Source organism: Mytilus edulis, chromosome 5 (genome assembly GCF_963676685.1).
Source record: "Mytilus edulis chromosome 5, xbMytEdul2.2, whole genome shotgun sequence".
Classification (NCBI taxonomy): Eukaryota; Metazoa; Mollusca; class Bivalvia; order Mytilida; family Mytilidae; genus Mytilus; species Mytilus edulis.
Window position 1 is genome coordinate 72,085,865 of NC_092348.1, and position 20,897 is coordinate 72,106,761.

Consider the following 20,897-nt stretch of genomic DNA (forward strand, 5'->3'; position numbering starts at 1 on the left):
ATAGTAAATATGATGAAATAACACAATGGGAAGAAAAATCGATGTATCAACATTAAATCGACCGTTTCGTCTCATTCTTAGGTAAAATGAAGCAGAAGCAACTACATAATGTCTAGAATGCAATTTTTTCTCTGTCTATTAGTGTGCACCTGTATATACTTGCCCATAGATCACGGAAGAGTAAGTCTAGATATAAATATTGAATATTTCAAATCATTTATCATGGAGCCTTCATAGCTCAGTTGGTTAGAGTGCCAGTCTAGTAAACTGGAGGTCGAGAGTTCGACTCTCTCTGAAGGCTACTTTTTTGCTGTCATTTTCAGTTAGTTAGCCTCATATACACTTACTCTTAATTCATCCCCCTATTCCTGACAACATTGAGAACTTTAATAAAGTACATCTCGATTAGTTACACTGGTTTGTAAGCCTACAAAGCAATCATTTGAATGGTTAAAACACTATTCATTGGAACTGCTTTATTTGAAAATAAAATTGTCGAATAACGGATAACAAGAAGTCGAACATGAATAATGTCTACCGAAGGTTCGGCCCGGGGATACTAAAGGTGAACAAAGTTATATCGCCTGAGGTTATTGTCACTTGAAAATCTACGGGCAAATTCAGAAATGTGAATTTAACGTTTGATCTTGCTTATAGCACAGGTCAAAAACATTTGAGTTCAATGAGAAAAATATTGCTCCCAAATTCAAAAACCCATTGTGAGATTCGAACTGCGGTCCTCGGTATTCCCTGTCTGGCCGTCAACCGACTGAGCTATGGCGACAGAATAGTTTCAGACATCAGAATTGTATACTTATATCTAGCCGTAACATTCGACCGTCAAAAGACATGCAAGTGCTTCGTTTTGGTTATTTAGCTTCATGACAAATTGCAGGTAATTGGAAATTCTGTTTTGTAAATTCATCAATCAATATACATATATATATATTCCGAGAGACAGAAATAGTAAATATGATGAAATAACACAATGGGAAGAAAAATCGATGTATCAACATTAAATCGACCGTTTCGTCTCATTCTTAGGTAAAATGAAGCAGAAGCAACTACATAATGTCTAGAATGCAATTTTTTCTCTGTCTATTAGTGTGCACCTGTATATACTTGCCCATAGATCACGGAAGAGTAAGTCTAGATATAAATATTGAATATTTCAAATCATTTATCATGGAGCCTTCATAGCTCAGTTGGTTAGAGCGCCAGTCTAGTAAACTGGAGGTCGAGAGTTCGACTCTCTCTGAAGGCTACTTTTTTGCTGTCATTTTCAGTTAGTTAGCCTCATATACACTTACTCTTAATTCATCCCCCTATTCCTGACAACATTGAGAACTTTAATAAAGTACATCTCGATTAGTTACACTGGTTTGTAAGCCTACAAAGCAATCATTTGAATGGTTAAAACACTATTCATTGGAACTGCTTTATTTGAAAATAAAATTGTCGAATAACGGATAACAAGAAGTCGAACATGAATAATGTCTACCGAAGGTTCGGCCCGGGGATACTAAAGGTGAACAAAGTTATATCGCCTGAGGTTATTGTCACTTGAAAATCTACGGGCAAATTCAGAAATGTGAATTTAACGTTTGATCTTGCTTATAGCACAGGTCAAAAACATTTGAGTTCAATGAGAAAAATATTGCTCTCAAATTCAAAAACCCATTGTGAGATTCGAACTGCGGTCCTCGGTATTCCCTGTCTGGCCGTCAACCGACTGAGCTATGGCGACCGAATAGTTTCAGACATCAGAATTGTATACTTATATCTAGCCGTAACATTCGACCGTCAAAAGACATGCAAGTGCTTCGTTTTGGTTATTTAGCTTCATGACAAATTGCAGGTAATTGGAAATTCTGTTTTGTAAATTCATCAATCAATATACATATATATATATTCCGAGAGACAGAAATAGTAAATATGATGAAATAACACAATGGGAAGAAAAATCGATGTATCAACATTAAATCGACCGTTTCGTCTCATTCTTAGGTAAAATGAAGCAGAAGCAACTACATAATGTCTAGAATGCAATTTTTTCTCTGTCTATTAGTGTGCACCTGTATATACTTGCCCATAGATCACGGAAGAGTAAGTCTAGATATAAATATTGAATATTTCAAATCATTTATCATGGAGCCTTCATAGCTCAGTTGGTTAGAGCGCCAGTCTAGTAAACTGGAGGTCGAGAGTTCGACTCTCTCTGAAGGCTACTTTTTTGCTGTCATTTTCAGTTAGTTAGCCTCATATACACTTACTCTTAATTCATCCCCCTATTCCTGACAACATTGAGAACTTTAATAAAGTACATCTCGATTAGTTACACTGGTTTGTAAGCCTACAAAGCAATCATTTGAATGGTTAAAACACTATTCATTGGAACTGCTTTATTTGAAAATAAAATTGTCGAATAACGGATAACAAGAAGTCGAACATGAATAATGTCTACCGAAGGTTCGGCCCGGGGATACTAAAGGTGAACAAAGTTATATCGCCTGAGGTTATTGTCACTTGAAAATCTACGGGCAAATTCAGAAATGTGAATTTAACGTTTGATCTTGCTTATAGCACAGGTCAAAAACATTTGAGTTCAATGAGAAAAATATTGCTCTCAAATTCAAAAACCCATTGTGAGATTCGAACTGCGGTCCTCGGTATTCCCTGTCTGGCCGTCAACCGACTGAGCTATGGCGACAGAATAGTTTCAGACATCAGAATTGTATACTTATATCTAGCCGTAACATTCGACCGTCAAAAGACATGCAAGTGCTTCGTTTTGGTTATTTAGCTTCATGACAAATTGCAGGTAATTGGAAATTCTGTTTTGTAAATTCATCAATCAATATACATATATATATATTCCGAGAGACAGAAATAGTAAATATGATGAAATAACACAATGGGAAGAAAAATCGATGTATCAACATTAAATCGACCGTTTCGTCTCATTCTTAGGTAAAATGAAGCAGAAGCAACTACATAATGTCTAGAATGCAATTTTTTCTCTGTCTATTAGTGTGCACCTGTATATACTTGCCCATAGATCACGGAAGAGTAAGTCTAGATATAAATATTGAATATTTCAAATCATTTATCATGGAGCCTTCATAGCTCAGTTGGTTAGAGCGCCAGTCTAGTAAACTGGAGGTCGAGAGTTCGACTCTCTCTGAAGGCTACTTTTTTGCTGTCATTTTCAGTTAGTTAGCCTCATATACACTTACTCTTAATTCATCCCCCTATTCCTGACAACATTGAGAACTTTAATAAAGTACATCTCGATTAGTTACACTGGTTTGTAAGCCTACAAAGCAATCATTTGAATGGTTAAAACACTATTCATTGGAACTGCTTTATTTGAAAATAAAATTGTCGAATAACGGATAACAAGAAGTCGAACATGAATAATGTCTACCGAAGGTTCGGCCCGGGGATACTAAAGGTGAACAAAGTTATATCGCCTGAGGTTATTGTCACTTGAAAATCTACGGGCAAATTCAGAAATGTGAATTTAACGTTTGATCTTGCTTATAGCACAGGTCAAAAACATTTGAGTTCAATGAGAAAAATATTGCTCTCAAATTCAAAAACCCATTGTGAGATTCGAACTGCGGTCCTCGGTATTCCCTGTCTGGCCGTCAACCGACTGAGCTATGGCGACAGAATAGTTTCAGACATCAGAATTGTATACTTATATCTAGCCGTAACATTCGACCGTCAAAAGACATGCAAGTGCTTCGTTTTGGTTATTTAGCTTCATGACAAATTGCAGGTAATTGGAAATTCTGTTTTGTAAATTCATCAATCAATATACATATATATATATTCCGAGAGACAGAAATAGTAAATATGATGAAATAACACAATGGGAAGAAAAATCGATGTATCAACATTAAATCGACCGTTTCGTCTCATTCTTAGGTAAAATGAAGCAGAAGCAACTACATAATGTCTAGAATGCAATTTTTTCTCTGTCTATTAGTGTGCACCTGTATATACTTGCCCATAGATCACGGAAGAGTAAGTCTAGATATAAATATTGAATATTTCAAATCATTTATCATGGAGCCTTCATAGCTCAGTTGGTTAGAGCGCCAGTCTAGTAAACTGGAGGTCGAGAGTTCGACTCTCTCTGAAGGCTACTTTTTTGCTGTCATTTTCAGTTAGTTAGCCTCATATACACTTACTCTTAATTCATCCCCCTATTCCTGACAACATTGAGAACTTTAATAAAGTACATCTCGATTAGTTACACTGGTTTGTAAGCCTACAAAGCAATCATTTGAATGGTTAAAACACTATTCATTGGAACTGCTTTATTTGAAAATAAAATTGTCGAATAACGGATAACAAGAAGTCGAACATGAATAATGTCTACCGAAGGTTCGGCCCGGGGATACTAAAGGTGAACAAAGTTATATCGCCTGAGGTTATTGTCACTTGAAAATCTACGGGCAAATTCAGAAATGTGAATTTAACGTTTGATCTTGCTTATAGCACAGGTCAAAAACATTTGAGTTCAATGAGAAAAATATTGCTCTCAAATTCAAAAACCCATTGTGAGATTCGAACTGCGGTCCTCGGTATTCCCTGTCTGGCCGTCAACCGACTGAGCTATGGCGACAGAATAGTTTCAGACATCAGAATTGTATACTTATATCTAGCCGTAACATTCGACCGTCAAAAGACATGCAAGTGCTTCGTTTTGGTTATTTAGCTTCATGACAAATTGCAGGTAATTGGAAATTCTGTTTTGTAAATTCATCAATCAATATACATATATATATATTCCGAGAGACAGAAATAGTAAATATGATGAAATAACACAATGGGAAGAAAAATCGATGTATCAACATTAAATCGACCGTTTCGTCTCATTCTTAGGTAAAATGAAGCAGAAGCAACTACATAATGTCTAGAATGCAATTTTTTCTCTGTCTATTAGTGTGCACCTGTATATACTTGCCCATAGATCACGGAAGAGTAAGTCTAGATATAAATATTGAATATTTCAAATCATTTATCATGGAGCCTTCATAGCTCAGTTGGTTAGAGCGCCAGTCTAGTAAACTGGAGGTCGAGAGTTCGACTCTCTCTGAAGGCTACTTTTTTGCTGTCATTTTCAGTTAGTTAGCCTCATATACACTTACTCTTAATTCATCCCCCTATTCCTGACAACATTGAGAACTTTAATAAAGTACATCTCGATTAGTTACACTGGTTTGTAAGCCTACAAAGCAATCATTTGAATGGTTAAAACACTATTCATTGGAACTGCTTTATTTGAAAATAAAATTGTCGAATAACGGATAACAAGAAGTCGAACATGAATAATGTCTACCGAAGGTTCGGCCCGGGGATACTAAAGGTGAACAAAGTTATATCGCCTGAGGTTATTGTCACTTGAAAATCTACGGGCAAATTCAGAAATGTGAATTTAACGTTTGATCTTGCTTATAGCACAGGTCAAAAACATTTGAGTTCAATGAGAAAAATATTGCTCTCAAATTCAAAAACCCATTGTGAGATTCGAACTGCGGTCCTCGGTATTCCCTGTCTGGCCGTCAACCGACTGAGCTATGGCGACAGAATAGTTTCAGACATCAGAATTGTATACTTATATCTAGCCGTAACATTCGACCGTCAAAAGACATGCAAGTGCTTCGTTTTGGTTATTTAGCTTCATGACAAATTGCAGGTAATTGGAAATTCTGTTTTGTAAATTCATCAATCAATATACATATATATATATTCCGAGAGACAGAAATAGTAAATATGATGAAATAACACAATGGGAAGAAAAATCGATGTATCAACATTAAATCGACCGTTTCGTCTCATTCTTAGGTAAAATGAAGCAGAAGCAACTACATAATGTCTAGAATGCAATTTTTTCTCTGTCTATTAGTGTGCACCTGTATATACTTGCCCATAGATCACGGAAGAGTAAGTCTAGATATAAATATTGAATATTTCAAATCATTTATCATGGAGCCTTCATAGCTCAGTTGGTTAGAGCGCCAGTCTAGTAAACTGGAGGTCGAGAGTTCGACTCTCTCTGAAGGCTACTTTTTTGCTGTCATTTTCAGTTAGTTAGCCTCATATACACTTACTCTTAATTCATCCCCCTATTCCTGACAACATTGAGAACTTTAATAAAGTACATCTCGATTAGTTACACTGGTTTGTAAGCCTACAAAGCAATCATTTGAATGGTTAAAACACTATTCATTGGAACTGCTTTATTTGAAAATAAAATTGTCGAATAACGGATAACAAGAAGTCGAACATGAATAATGTCTACCGAAGGTTCGGCCCGGGGATACTAAAGGTGAACAAAGTTATATCGCCTGAGGTTATTGTCACTTGAAAATCTACGGGCAAATTCAGAAATGTGAATTTAACGTTTGATCTTGCTTATAGCACAGGTCAAAAACATTTGAGTTCAATGAGAAAAATATTGCTCTCAAATTCAAAAACCCATTGTGAGATTCGAATTGCGGTCCTCGGTATTCCCTGTCTGGCCGTCAACCGACTGAGCTATGGCGACAGAATAGTTTCAGACATCAGAATTGTATACTTATATCTAGCCGTAACATTCGACCGTCAAAAGACATGCAAGTGCTTCGTTTTGGTTATTTAGCTTCATGACAAATTGCAGGTAATTGGAAATTCTGTTTTGTAAATTCATCAATCAATATACATATATATATATTCCGAGAGACAGAAATAGTAAATATGATGAAATAACACAATGGGAAGAAAAATCGATGTATCAACATTAAATCGACCGTTTCGTCTCATTCTTAGGTAAAATGAAGCAGAAGCAACTACATAATGTCTAGAATGCAATTTTTTCTCTGTCTATTAGTGTGCACCTGTATATACTTGCCCATAGATCACGGAAGAGTAAGTCTAGATATAAATATTGAATATTTCAAATCATTTATCATGGAGCCTTCATAGCTCAGTTGGTTAGAGCGCCAGTCTAGTAAACTGGAGGTCGAGAGTTCGACTCTCTCTGAAGGCTACTTTTTTGCTGTCATTTTCAGTTAGTTAGCCTCATATACACTTACTCTTAATTCATCCCCCTATTCCTGACAACATTGAGAACTTTAATAAAGTACATCTCGATTAGTTACACTGGTTTGTAAGCCTACAAAGCAATCATTTGAATGGTTAAAACACTATTCATTGGAACTGCTTTATTTGAAAATAAAATTGTCGAATAACGGATAACAAGAAGTCGAACATGAATAATGTCTACCGAAGGTTCGGCCCGGGGATACTAAAGGTGAACAAAGTTATATCGCCTGAGGTTATTGTCACTTGAAAATCTACGGGCAAATTCAGAAATGTGAATTTAACGTTTGATCTTGCTTATAGCACAGGTCAAAAACATTTGAGTTCAATGAGAAAAATATTGCTCTCAAATTCAAAAACCCATTGTGAGATTCGAACTGCGGTCCTCGGTATTCCCTGTCTGGCCGTCAACCGACTGAGCTATGGCGACAGAATAGTTTCAGACATCAGAATTGTATACTTATATCTAGCCGTAACATTCGACCGTCAAAAGACATGCAAGTGCTTCGTTTTGGTTATTTAGCTTCATGACAAATTGCAGGTAATTGGAAATTCTGTTTTGTAAATTCATCAATCAATATACATATATATATATTCCGAGAGACAGAAATAGTAAATATGATGAAATAACACAATGGGAAGAAAAATCGATGTATCAACATTAAATCGACCGTTTCGTCTCATTCTTAGGTAAAATGAAGCAGAAGCAACTACATAATGTCTAGAATGCAATTTTTTCTCTGTCTATTAGTGTGCACCTGTATATACTTGCCCATAGATCACGGAAGAGTAAGTCTAGATATAAATATTGAATATTTCAAATCATTTATCATGGAGCCTTCATAGCTCAGTTGGTTAGAGCGCCAGTCTAGTAAACTGGAGGTCGAGAGTTCGACTCTCTCTGAAGGCTACTTTTTTGCTGTCATTTTCAGTTAGTTAGCCTCATATACACTTACTCTTAATTCCTCCCCCTATTCCTGACAACATTGAGAACTTTAATAAAGTACATCTCGATTAGTTACACTGGTTTGTAAGCCTACAAAGCAATCATTTGAATGGTTAAAACACTATTCATTGGAACTGCTTTATTTGAAAATAAAATTGTCGAATAACGGATAACAAGAAGTCGAACATGAATAATGTCTACCGAAGGTTCGGCCCGGGGATACTAAAGGTGAACAAAGTTATATCGCCTGAGGTTATTGTCACTTGAAAATCTACGGGCAAATTCAGAAATGTGAATTTAACGTTTGATCTTGCTTATAGCACAGGTCAAAAACATTTGAGTTCAATGAGAAAAATATTGCTCTCAAATTCAAAAACCCATTGTGAGATTCGAACTGCGGTCCTCGGTATTCCCTGTCTGGCCGTCAACCGACTGAGCTATGGCGACAGAATAGTTTCAGACATCAGAATTGTATACTTATATCTAGCCGTAACATTCGACCGTCAAAAGACATGCAAGTGCTTCGTTTTGGTTATTTAGCTTCATGACAAATTGCAGGTAATTGGAAATTCTGTTTTGTAAATTCATCAATCAATATACATATATATATATTCCGAGAGACAGAAATAGTAAATATGATGAAATAACACAATGGGAAGAAAAATCGATGTATCAACATTAAATCGACCGTTTCGTCTCATTCTTAGGTAAAATGAAGCAGAAGCAACTACATAATGTCTAGAATGCAATTTTTTCTCTGTCTATTAGTGTGCACCTGTATATACTTGCCCATAGATCACGGAAGAGTAAGTCTAGATATAAATATTGAATATTTCAAATCATTTATCATGGAGCCTTCATAGCTCAGTTGGTTAGAGCGCCAGTCTAGTAAACTGGAGGTCGAGAGTTCGACTCTCTCTGAAGGCTACTTTTTTGCTGTCATTTTCAGTTAGTTAGCCTCATATACACTTACTCTTAATTCCTCCCCCTATTCCTGACAACATTGAGAACTTTAATAAAGTACATCTCGATTAGTTACACTGGTTTGTAAGCCTACAAAGCAATCATTTGAATGGTTAAAACACTATTCATTGGAACTGCTTTATTTGAAAATAAAATTGTCGAATAACGGATAACAAGAAGTCGAACATGAATAATGTCTACCGAAGGTTCGGCCCGGGGATACTAAAGGTGAACAAAGTTATATCGCCTGAGGTTATTGTCACTTGAAAATCTACGGGCAAATTCAGAAATGTGAATTTAACGTTTGATCTTGCTTATAGCACAGGTCAAAAACATTTGAGTTCAATGAGAAAAATATTGCTCTCAAATTCAAAAACCCATTGTGAGATTCGAACTGCGGTCCTCGGTATTCCCTGTCTGGCCGTCAACCGACTGAGCTATGGCGACAGAATAGTTTCAGACATCAGAATTGTATACTTATATCTAGCCGTAACATTCGACCGTCAAAAGACATGCAAGTGCTTCGTTTTGGTTATTTAGCTTCATGACAAATTGCAGGTAATTGGAAATTCTGTTTTGTAAATTCATCAATCAATATACATATATATATATTCCGAGAGACAGAAATAGTAAATATGATGAAATAACACAATGGGAAGAAAAATCGATGTATCAACATTAAATCGACCGTTTCGTCTCATTCTTAGGTAAAATGAAGCAGAAGCAACTACATAATGTCTAGAATGCAATTTTTTCTCTGTCTATTAGTGTGCACCTGTATATACTTGCCCATAGATCACGGAAGAGTAAGTCTAGATATAAATATTGAATATTTCAAATCATTTATCATGGAGCCTTCATAGCTCAGTTGGTTAGAGCGCCAGTCTAGTAAACTGGAGGTCGAGAGTTCGACTCTCTCTGAAGGCTACTTTTTTGCTGTCATTTTCAGTTAGTTAGCCTCATATACACTTACTCTTAATTCATCCCCCTATTCCTGACAACATTGAGAACTTTAATAAAGTACATCTCGATTAGTTACACTGGTTTGTAAGCCTACAAAGCAATCATTTGAATGGTTAAAACACTATTCATTGGAACTGCTTTATTTGAAAATAAAATTGTCGAATAACGGATAACAAGAAGTCGAACATGAATAATGTCTACCGAAGGTTCGGCCCGGGGATACTAAAGGTGAACAAAGTTATATCGCCTGAGGTTATTGTCACTTGAAAATCTACGGGCAAATTCAGAAATGTGAATTTAACGTTTGATCTTGCTTATAGCACAGGTCAAAAACATTTGAGTTCAATGAGAAAAATATTGCTCTCAAATTCAAAAACCCATTGTGAGATTCGAACTGCGGTCCTCGGTATTCCCTGTCTGGCCGTCAACCGACTGAGCTATGGCGACAGAATAGTTTCAGACATCAGAATTGTATACTTATATCTAGCCGTAACATTCGACCGTCAAAAGACATGCAAGTGCTTCGTTTTGGTTATTTAGCTTCATGACAAATTGCAGGTAATTGGAAATTCTGTTTTGTAAATTCATCAATCAATATACATATATATATATATTCCGAGAGACAGAAATAGTAAATATGATGAAATAACACAATGGGAAGAAAAATCGATGTATCAACATTAAATCGACCGTTTCGTCTCATTCTTAGGTAAAATGAAGCAGAAGCAACTACATAATGTCTAGAATGCAATTTTTTCTCTGTCTATTAGTGTGCACCTGTATATACTTGCCCATAGATCACGGAAGAGTAAGTCTAGATATGAATATAGACTATTTCAAATCATTTATCATGGAGCCTTCATAGCTCAGTTGGTTAGAGCGCCAGTCTAGTAAACTGGAGGTCGAGAGTTCGACTCTCTCTGAAGGCTACTTTTTTGCTGTCATTTTCAGTTAGTTAGCCTCATATACACTTACTCTTAATTCATCCCCCTATTCCTGACAACATTGAGAACTTTAATAAAGTACATCTCGATTAGTTACACTGGTTTGTAAGCCTACAAAGCAATCATTTGAATGGTTAAAACACTATTCATTGGAACTGCTTTATTTGAAAATAAAATTGTCGAATAACGGATAACAAGAAGTCGAACATGAATAATGTCTACCGAAGGTTCGGCCCGGGGATACTAAAGGTGAACAAAGTTATATCGCCTGAGGTTATTGTCACTTGAAAATCTACGGGCAAATTCAGAAATGTGAATTTAACGTTTGATCTTGCTTATAGCACAGGTCAAAAACATTTGAGTTCAATGAGAAAAATATTGCTCTCAAATTCAAAAACCCATTGTGAGATTCGAACTGCGGTCCTCGGTATTCCCTGTCTGGCCGTCAACCGACTGAGCTATGGCGACAGAATAGTTTCAGACATCAGAATTGTATACTTATATCTAGCCGTAACATTCGACCGTCAAAAGACATGCAAGTGCTTCGTTTTGGTTATTTAGCTTCATGACAAATTGCAGGTAATTGGAAATTCTGTTTTGTAAATTCATCAATCAATATACATATATATATATATATATTCCGAGAGACAGAAATAGTAAATATGATGAAATAACACAATAGGAAGAAAAATCGATGTATCAACATTAAATCGACCGTTTCGTCTCATTCTTAGGTAAAATGAAGCAGAAGCAACTACATAATGTCTAGAATGCAATTTTTTCTCTGTCTATTAGTGTGCACCTGTATATACTTGCCCATAGATCACGGAAGAGTAAGTCTAGATATAAATATTGAATATTTCAAATCATTTATCATGGAGCCTTCATAGCTCAGTTGGTTAGAGCGCCAGTCTAGTAAACTGGAGGTCGAGAGTTCGACTCTCTCTGAAGGCTACTTTTTTGCTGTCATTTTCAGTTAGTTAGCCTCATATACACTTACTCTTAATTCATCCCCCTATTCCTGACAACATTGAGAACTTTAATAAAGTACATCTCGATTAGTTACACTGGTTTGTAAGCCTACAAAGCAATCATTTGAATGGTTAAAACACTATTCATTGGAACTGCTTTATTTTGAAAATAAAATTGTCGAATAACGGATAACAAGAAGTCGAACATGAATAATGTCTACCGAAGGTTCCGCCCGGGGATACTAAAGGTGAACAAAGTTATATCGCCTGAGGTTATTGTCACTTGAAAATCTACGGGCAAATTCAGAAATGTGAATTTAACGTTTGATCTTGCTTATAGCACAGGTCAAAAACATTTGAGTTCAATGAGAAAAATATTGCTCTCAAATTCAAAAACCCATTGTGAGATTCGAACTGCGGTCCTCGGTATTCCCTGTCTGGCCGTCAACCGACTGAGCTATGGCGACAGAATAGTTTCAGACATCAGAATTGTATACTTATATCTAGCCGTAACATTCGACCGTCAAAAGACATGCAAGTGCTTCGTTTTGGTTATTTAGCTTCATGACAAATTGCAGGTAATTGGAAATTCTGTTTTGTAAATTCATCAATCAATATACATATATATATATATATATATTCCGAGAGACAGAAATAGTAAATATGATGAAATAACACAATAGGAAGAAAAATCGATGTATCAACATTAAATCGACCGTTTCGTCTCATTCTTAGGTAAAATGAAGCAGAAGCAACTACATAATGTCTAGAATGCAATTTTTTCTCTGTCTATTAGTGTGCACCTGTATATACTTGCCCATAGATCACGGAAGAGTAAGTCTAGATATAAATATTGAATATTTCAAATCATTTATCATGGAGCCTTCATAGCTCAGTTGGTTAGAGCGCCAGTCTAGTAAACTGGAGGTCGAGAGTTCGACTCTCTCTGAAGGCTACTTTTTTGCTGTCATTTTCAGTTAGTTAGCCTCATATACACTTACTCTTAATTCATCCCCCTATTCCTGACAACATTGAGAACTTTAATAAAGTACATCTCGATTAGTTACACTGGTTTGTAAGCCTACAAAGCAATCATTTGAATGGTTAAAACACTATTCATTGGAACTGCTTTATTTGAAAATAAAATTGTCGAATAACGGATAACAAGAAGTCGAACATGAATAATGTCTACCGAAGGTTCGGCCCGGGGATACTAAAGGTGAACAAAGTTATATCGCCTGAGGTTATTGTCACTTGAAAATCTACGGGCAAATTCAGAAATGTGAATTTAACGTTTGATCTTGCTTATAGCACAGGTCAAAAACATTTGAGTTCAATGAGAAAAATATTGCTCTCAAATTCAAAAACCCATTGTGAGATTCGAACTGCGGTCCTCGGTATTCCCTGTCTGGCCGTCAACCGACTGAGCTATGGCGACAGAATAGTTTCAGACATCAGAATTGTATACTTATATCTAGCCGTAACATTCGACCGTCAAAAGACATGCAAGTGCTTCGTTTTGGTTATTTAGCTTCATGACAAATTGCAGGTAATTGGAAATTCTGTTTTGTAAATTCATCAATCAATATACATATATATATATATATATTCCGAGAGACAGAAATAGTAAATATGATGAAATAACACAATAGGAAGAAAAATCGATGTATCAACATTAAATCGACCGTTTCGTCTCATTCTTAGGTAAAATGAAGCAGAAGCAACTACATAATGTCTAGAATGCAATTTTTTCTCTGTCTATTAGTGTGCACCTGTATATACTTGCCCATAGATCACGGAAGAGTAAGTCTAGATATAAATATTGAATATTTCAAATCATTTATCATGGAGCCTTCATAGCTCAGTTGGTTAGAGCGCCAGTCTAGTAAACTGGAGGTCGAGAGTTCGACTCTCTCTGAAGGCTACTTTTTTGCTGTCATTTTCAGTTAGTTAGCCTCATATACACTTACTCTTAATTCATCCCCCTATTCCTGACAACATTGAGAACTTTAATAAAGTACATCTCGATTAGTTACACTGGTTTGTAAGCCTACAAAGCAATCATTTGAATGGTTAAAACACTATTCATTGGAACTGCTTTATTTGAAAATAAAATTGTCGAATAACGGATAACAAGAAGTCGAACATGAATAATGTCTACCGAAGGTTCCGCCCGGGGATACTAAAGGTGAAAAAAGTTATATCGCACGAGGTTATTGTCACTTGAAAATCTACGGGCAAATTCAGAAATGTGAATTTAACGTTTGATCTTGCTTATAGCACAGGTGAAAAACATTTGAGTTCAATGAGAAAAATATTGCTCTCAAATTCAAAAACCCATTGAGTATTCGAACTGCGGTCCTCGGTATTCCCTGTCTGGCCGTCAACCGACTGAGCTATGGCGACAGAATAGTTTCAGACATCAGAATTGTATACTTATATCTAGCCGTAACATTCGACCGTCAAAAGACATGCAAGTGCTTCGTTTTGGTTATTTAGCTTCATGACAAATTGCAGGTAATTGGAAATTCTGTTTTGTAAATTCATCAATCAATATACATATATATATATATATATATTCCGAGAGACAGAAATAGTAAATATGATGAAATAACACAATAGGAAGAAAAATCGATGTATCAACATTAAATCGACCGTTTCGTCTCATTCTTAGGTAAAATGAAGCAGAAGCAACTACATAATGTCTAGAATGCAATTTTTTCTCTGTCTATTAGTGTGCACCTGTATATACTTGCCCATAGATCACGGAAGAGTAAGTCTAGATATAAATATTGAATATTTCAAATCATTTATCATGGAGCCTTCATAGCTCAGTTGGTTAGAGCGCCAGTCTAGTAAACTGGAGGTCGAGAGTTCGACTCTCTCTGAAGGCTACTTTTTTGCTGTCATTTTCAGTTAGTTAGCCTCATATACACTTACTCTTAATTCATCCCCCTATTCCTGACAACATTGAGAACTTTAATAAAGTACATCTCGATTAGTAACACTGGTTTGTAAGCCTACAAAGCAATCATTTGAATGGTTAAAACACTATTCATTGGAACTGCTTTATTTGAAAATAAAATTGTCGAATAACGGATAACAAGAAGTCGAACATGAATAATGTCTACCGAAGGTTCCGCCCGGGGATACTAAAGGTGAAAAAAGTTATATCGCCTGAGGTTATTGTCACTTGAAAATCTACGGGCAAATTCAGAAATGTGAATTTAACGTTTGATCTTGCTTATAGCACAGGTGAAAAACATTTGAGTTCAATGAGAAAAATATTGCTCTCAAATTCAAAAACCCATTGAGTATTCGAACTGCGGTCCTCGGTATTCCCTGTCTGGCCGTCAACCGACTGAGCTATGGCGACAGAATAGTTTCAGACATCAGAATTGTATACTTATATCTAGCCGTAACATTCGACCGTCAAAAGACATGCAAGTGCTTCGTTTTGGTTATTTAGCTTCATGACAAATTGCAGGTAATTGGAAATTCTGTTTTGTAAATTCATCAATCAATATACATATATATATATATATATATTCCGAGAGACAGAAATAGTAAATATGATGAAATAACACAATAGGAAGAAAAATCGATGTATCAACATTAAATCGACCGTTTCGTCTCATTCTTAGGTAAAATGAAGCAGAAGCAACTACATAATGTCTAGAATGCAATTTTTTCTCTGTCTATTAGTGTGCACCTGTATATACTTGCCCATAGATCACGGAAGAGTAAGTCTAGATATAAATATTGAATATTTCAAATCATTTATCATGGAGCCTTCATAGCTCAGTTGGTTAGAGCGCCAGTCTAGTAAACTGGAGGTCGAGAGTTCGACTCTCTCTGAAGGCTACTTTTTTGCTGTCATTTTCAGTTAGTTAGCCTCATATACACTTACTCTTAATTCATCCCCCTATTCCTGACAACATTGAGAACTTTAATAAAGTACATCTCGATTAGTTACACTGGTTTGTAAGCCTACAAAGCAATCATTTGAATGGTTAAAACACTATTCATTGGAACTGCTTTATTTGAAAATAAAATTGTCGAATAACGGATAACAAGAAGTCGAACATGAATAATGTCTACCGAAGGTTCGGCCCGGGGATACTAAAGGTGAACAAAGTTATATCGCCTGAGGTTATTGTCACTTGAAAATCTACGGGCAAATTCAGAAATGTGAATTTAACGTTTGATCTTGCTTATAGCACAGGTCAAAAACATTTGAGTTCAATGAGAAAAATATTGCTCTCAAATTCAAAAACCCATTGTGAGATTCGAACTGCGGTCCTCGGTATTCCCTGTCTGGCCGTCAACCGACTGAGCTATGGCGACAGAATAGTTTCAGACATCAGAATTGTATACTTATATCTAGCCGTAACATTCGACCGTCAAAAGACATGCAAGTGCTTCGTTTTGGTTATTTAGCTTCATGACAAATTGCAGGTAATTGGAAATTCTGTTTTGTAAATTCATCAATCAATATACATATATATATATATATATTCCGAGAGACAGAAATAGTAAATATGATGAAATAACACAATAGGAAGAAAAATCGATGTATCAACATTAAATCGACCGTTTCGTCTCATTCTTATGTAAAATGAAGCAGAAGCAACTACATAATGTCTAGAATGCAATTTTTTCTCTGTCTATTAGTGTGCACCTGTATATACTTGCCCATAGATCACGGAAGAGTAAGTCTAGATATAAATATTGAATATTTCAAATCATTTATCATGGAGCCTTCATAGCTCAGTTGGTTAGAGCGCCAGTCTAGTAAACTGGAGGTCGAGAGTTCGACTCTCTCTGAAGGCTACTTTTTTGCTGTCATTTTCAGTTAGTTAGCCTCATATACACTTACTCTTAATTCATCCCCCTATTCCTGACAACATTGAGAACTTTAATAAAGTACATCTCGATTAGTTACACTGGTTTGTAAGCCTACAAAGCAATCATTTGAATGGTTAAAACACTATTCATTGGAACTGCTTTATTTGAAAATAAAATTGTCGAATAACGGATAACAAGAAGTCGAACATGAATAATGTCTACCGAAGGTTCCGCCCGGGGATACTAAAGGTGAACAAAGTTATATCGCCTGAGGTTATTGTCACTTGAAAATCTACGGGCAAATTCAGAAATGTGAATTTAACGTTTGATCTTGCTTATAGCACAGGTCAAAAACATTTGAGTTCAATGAGAAAAATATTGCTCTCAAATTCAAAAACCCATTGTGAGATCTCGATATTCCCTGTCTGGCCGTCTTTTTTTTCTCTTGATAAAATTTTATTCAGCTAATACATATAAAAAGAATAATCAGGCTATACTCCTGAAAATTCACATTATCACAATATAAGCTTGTAAGATTACAACTTCAATCAAATGTAATATATTCACAATTAATAACACATGATAATTATCACACTAGAAATCAATTTGAATTTGATTGTCTCTAATAATTAATACTGGATTATTTTCACTATAATACTTTTCAAATAATTGTAGCGCATTGTTGCGTTTATAATGTTCATAAGCATAGTTCACATTTTTAACAAGAGCAGACTTAAAGTATTGTTCTATGTCTATAATCTTATTTTCTAACATTGCAATATTTCGTCTTTTTACAATACAAAACCTTCTTATTGCTAATACACTATTTACAAAATAGTAATTAATATATTTATTTTGTTTTGTCAAACCAAACATACACATGAACTCAAAACTAAGGTCATTTATATAACTGCCTGAACTCTTATACAAAATATTGTGTAAAAAATTCTTTACAAAATCATTGAAGCGAGTTAACATCGTACACTCTAAAATCAGGTGATTTAAATTCTCAGGTAGAGTTGAGCAAATAGGACAAAGTAAGTCCTTTGTAATACGGCATTTAAATAGCCTTTCTTTTGTAAATATAATACGGTGAAAAACTTTAAATGCCACCTCGCGACAATCGCTTTGTAAAAAAGAAAAATTCATGATTTTCTGGATCTTTCTTAGGTCAAAATCTGCGTACATCAAACGCCATCGTGATACAGATTTAGGTTCTCTAGAAAGCTTTGATACAAGCATTCGATAATAAAAATTCGTCGTGGATGGAAGTGAACAAATTTGGACGCCATCTTTAATCATGGGTTTTAACACGGGAGTTTTACTAACATGCACAGTTGCTTCAACTAGCACTTTATACTCATCAGGTATTGTTTCTAACACATTTCTAACTGCATGTAACATTTTATTTTCCGAAACTTCCGGAAATTTTTCTAATACAATCTCTTGAATATAACTTTCTTTCAAGAAACCTGGTTTACATTCATATGCGATGTCTTTTATTTTACATACACCTGCTTCAATAAATGTCTTAAGATATAACATTTTATTACCATTTGTAATATTTGGATTTAGAAAAAGCGGAATATCAAAAACATTTTCTGAATTAACTTCAATATCTACATTTTCACAAATACTTTGCCATGACAAAATCAGACTTTGATAAAATTCTGGTAATGCATCTATTTTTCTATTTCGGAGATCACAGAATAAAATTTCAATTCCAAGATTCATATTTTCAAACTTAGAAAAGAAATAAAGACAAGTTTGTTTCCATATAGCACAGTAGTTTTCATCCAACAGTCTACTCAAATATTTTAATCTAAAAGCATACATTTTCTGCATAATATCAGGAAAATTCAATCCTCCGTCAACTACTTTATTGAGGGTCTCACTAATTAGCGACAACAAGCGTCAAGAAGCGACAACAAGCGTCAACAAGCGACAAGAAGCGACAAGAAGCGACAACAAGAATTATTTTAGCGACAACAAGAGACAAGAAGACTATTTAGCGACAAGAAAACATTTTTTTTTATTAGATATAAAGAAATTTGTATTTAATGGTTTTTTTTTTAAATATACGAGCAGATATGTCTAATTAAAATGTTTTATTATATTGGTAGATGAAGAAATTTAACATTTGTGAAGAAGAAAGAGATTGAGCTTCTTTTTTTTATTTTTAAATATGAAGAATATGTATAAGATAATGCACGGGGGGGGGGGGGGTAACTTCCTATTATTGGGTATACGGGGATGTGCCAAAAATATGGGTCATAATTTTGCGAGATTTTATATAAAAATGACCCTCCTTTTTAATGACATCCTATATTAAAATGCATTTACGTTTGATAATTGTATACTGATTTGGGGTATGATCTACATATCATATATAAATATGCTATTGATATGTGCACCAAACGATGTCAATTCATATATAAAAACTTAAGGGTAGCTGGTATATTTATGAATTATGAGTGATGATGAGTTGGTGCTTATATAAGCATGGGTCAAATATTGTATATAAGTATATGTCATTCTTTCTTAAGTATTTATATAACTATAGGTACTGAATTTCAGTGAATGTTATATTAAAATGGGTACGTTTTTTGAGACAAAAATGGCACACCCCTACCAAAAAAATATCGAAGTTACCCCCCCCCCCCCCCTCCCCCGTGAGACAATGTATGTATCTGTTTTCATCAAAGTCAAAGTATGAATAAACGAATGGCGATATATATGGAGCGGGCATAATGGAATATAAGATTTTGATTCTAACAGTATAATTCATTGTTTTAAAAAACAAATTATAAGATAAATAATATTTGCTAAACAAAGGAAAAGCAAGGATTTGTATAGTACTTTACAAATCCTTGGGAAAAGTAATCTCATAATACAATAATTAAACGTAATACTGGCTGTTATTCATAATAGATGATAAAATATTATGTAAATAATGTTTCATTTTTTTCTATCAATTTTAACTTTCTTGTCGCTAAAATTGTTTTCTTTTGCATATTCTTTTAATATTTATTGCAATAATTTATTTTAATTAAAAAAAAATGTTTTCTTGTCGCTAAATAGTTTCTTGTCGCTTGTTGTCGCTAAAATAATTCTTGTTGTCGCTTCTTGTCGCTTGTTGACGCTTGTTGTCGCTAAAATTGTTGTTGTCGCTAATTAGTGAGACCGCTTTATTGATAATAACCTCATATGCTACAAGAGGAGGTTTATTATTCCATAAAAATTCTAAACATTTCTTTTTTATAAGTATGCAATACTTTTCAGGTATATTTACAACCATTAATGTATACCACAGTTTACTCATACAGTACGGGTAGGGACTTATTTTTATGGATGCCTTAATCCGTCTAGTCGGATATGAATAATCCGACATTTTTATGGTAGGTAGTATGTTCATTAAACAACAGATCCAGGTGTGAATGGTCCTTTCATCTTAATCCGTGTTGCTAGAATTACGGTTCACTGATTTCAGAATCAGATTACCTGTAATTTTAACCTCTCAGTCACTTTATTGATTATATATTAGTTCTACATCGTATTTGACATAAAATATTTTTACAGGTGAAGTACTGGAGAAAACTTTGTTTAATAAAAATAGCCTATTTTTGTTAATTATGGTTTTGATATTTCAACTGCTAATATTTATTTTCTTTGTTCCTAAAAATTATTTTTATTTTATGTTCCTTTTCGGGCATAAGTTTATTTTAAGATTTCCGTGTTTGTTCATTATGCTAAATTAATATAATTGATCTGCATTTGGGGGTAGGGGGTAAAGTGGGTCCGGATCTCGAAATCCCGGGCTTAAAAACACGAAGTCCCAAGGTCCCGAATTCAAATAAATTTAAATCCCGACATCGCGAAAAAAGAATTCCCAGATCCCGAAAGGGTTAATCCCGAAATCCCGAACTTAATTGCATAATATTAATTTACGCACAATCCATGTAAAAAAGTAAACTTGTATGTTATATTTTTTATAGCAATCTAAAAAGAAAAAATTGCCGTGAAAAGACAATTCCATGATACACATATCAGTGATCAACAGCGTGTGCACGTGGTTGAACTTTAACTTGACTCCACTCGCAATAATATTGAATGCTAATAAAAGATATTAAAGATCGATTTTGTCCACTGCACGAGATTTTTATATGG

At 34.8% G+C, this 20,897-nt stretch overlaps 18 non-coding genes across 18 annotated transcripts; all 18 read left to right on the forward strand.

The window, feature by feature from the left end:
- Positions 1-227: 227 nt before the first annotated feature.
- Positions 228-301, forward strand: Trnat-agu (transfer RNA threonine (anticodon AGU)). The gene has a single exon. It is a non-coding gene; the product is annotated as a tRNA-Thr (tRNA).
- An 889-nt stretch (positions 302-1,190) lies between these two features.
- Trnat-agu (transfer RNA threonine (anticodon AGU)) lies at positions 1,191-1,264 on the forward strand. Its single transcript has one exon. It is a non-coding gene; the product is annotated as a tRNA-Thr (tRNA).
- An 889-nt stretch (positions 1,265-2,153) lies between these two features.
- On the forward strand, positions 2,154-2,227 carry Trnat-agu (transfer RNA threonine (anticodon AGU)). Its single transcript has one exon. It is a non-coding gene; the product is annotated as a tRNA-Thr (tRNA).
- Positions 2,228-3,116: 889 nt separating this feature from the next.
- On the forward strand, positions 3,117-3,190 carry Trnat-agu (transfer RNA threonine (anticodon AGU)). The gene has a single exon. It is a non-coding gene; the product is annotated as a tRNA-Thr (tRNA).
- An 889-nt stretch (positions 3,191-4,079) lies between these two features.
- Trnat-agu (transfer RNA threonine (anticodon AGU)) lies at positions 4,080-4,153 on the forward strand. The gene has a single exon. It is a non-coding gene; the product is annotated as a tRNA-Thr (tRNA).
- Positions 4,154-5,042: 889 nt separating this feature from the next.
- Trnat-agu (transfer RNA threonine (anticodon AGU)) lies at positions 5,043-5,116 on the forward strand. Its single transcript has one exon. It is a non-coding gene; the product is annotated as a tRNA-Thr (tRNA).
- An 889-nt stretch (positions 5,117-6,005) lies between these two features.
- On the forward strand, positions 6,006-6,079 carry Trnat-agu (transfer RNA threonine (anticodon AGU)). The gene has a single exon. It is a non-coding gene; the product is annotated as a tRNA-Thr (tRNA).
- An 889-nt stretch (positions 6,080-6,968) lies between these two features.
- Trnat-agu (transfer RNA threonine (anticodon AGU)) lies at positions 6,969-7,042 on the forward strand. The gene has a single exon. It is a non-coding gene; the product is annotated as a tRNA-Thr (tRNA).
- Positions 7,043-7,931: 889 nt separating this feature from the next.
- Positions 7,932-8,005, forward strand: Trnat-agu (transfer RNA threonine (anticodon AGU)). Its single transcript has one exon. It is a non-coding gene; the product is annotated as a tRNA-Thr (tRNA).
- An 889-nt stretch (positions 8,006-8,894) lies between these two features.
- On the forward strand, positions 8,895-8,968 carry Trnat-agu (transfer RNA threonine (anticodon AGU)). The gene has a single exon. It is a non-coding gene; the product is annotated as a tRNA-Thr (tRNA).
- Positions 8,969-9,857: 889 nt separating this feature from the next.
- Positions 9,858-9,931, forward strand: Trnat-agu (transfer RNA threonine (anticodon AGU)). The gene has a single exon. It is a non-coding gene; the product is annotated as a tRNA-Thr (tRNA).
- Positions 9,932-10,822: 891 nt separating this feature from the next.
- On the forward strand, positions 10,823-10,896 carry Trnat-agu (transfer RNA threonine (anticodon AGU)). The gene has a single exon. It is a non-coding gene; the product is annotated as a tRNA-Thr (tRNA).
- An 895-nt stretch (positions 10,897-11,791) lies between these two features.
- On the forward strand, positions 11,792-11,865 carry Trnat-agu (transfer RNA threonine (anticodon AGU)). The gene has a single exon. It is a non-coding gene; the product is annotated as a tRNA-Thr (tRNA).
- Positions 11,866-12,763: 898 nt separating this feature from the next.
- Positions 12,764-12,837, forward strand: Trnat-agu (transfer RNA threonine (anticodon AGU)). Its single transcript has one exon. It is a non-coding gene; the product is annotated as a tRNA-Thr (tRNA).
- An 895-nt stretch (positions 12,838-13,732) lies between these two features.
- Trnat-agu (transfer RNA threonine (anticodon AGU)) lies at positions 13,733-13,806 on the forward strand. The gene has a single exon. It is a non-coding gene; the product is annotated as a tRNA-Thr (tRNA).
- Positions 13,807-14,702: 896 nt separating this feature from the next.
- Trnat-agu (transfer RNA threonine (anticodon AGU)) lies at positions 14,703-14,776 on the forward strand. Its single transcript has one exon. It is a non-coding gene; the product is annotated as a tRNA-Thr (tRNA).
- Positions 14,777-15,672: 896 nt separating this feature from the next.
- Positions 15,673-15,746, forward strand: Trnat-agu (transfer RNA threonine (anticodon AGU)). The gene has a single exon. It is a non-coding gene; the product is annotated as a tRNA-Thr (tRNA).
- An 895-nt stretch (positions 15,747-16,641) lies between these two features.
- Trnat-agu (transfer RNA threonine (anticodon AGU)) lies at positions 16,642-16,715 on the forward strand. Its single transcript has one exon. It is a non-coding gene; the product is annotated as a tRNA-Thr (tRNA).
- Positions 16,716-20,897: the final 4,182 nt, after the last annotated feature.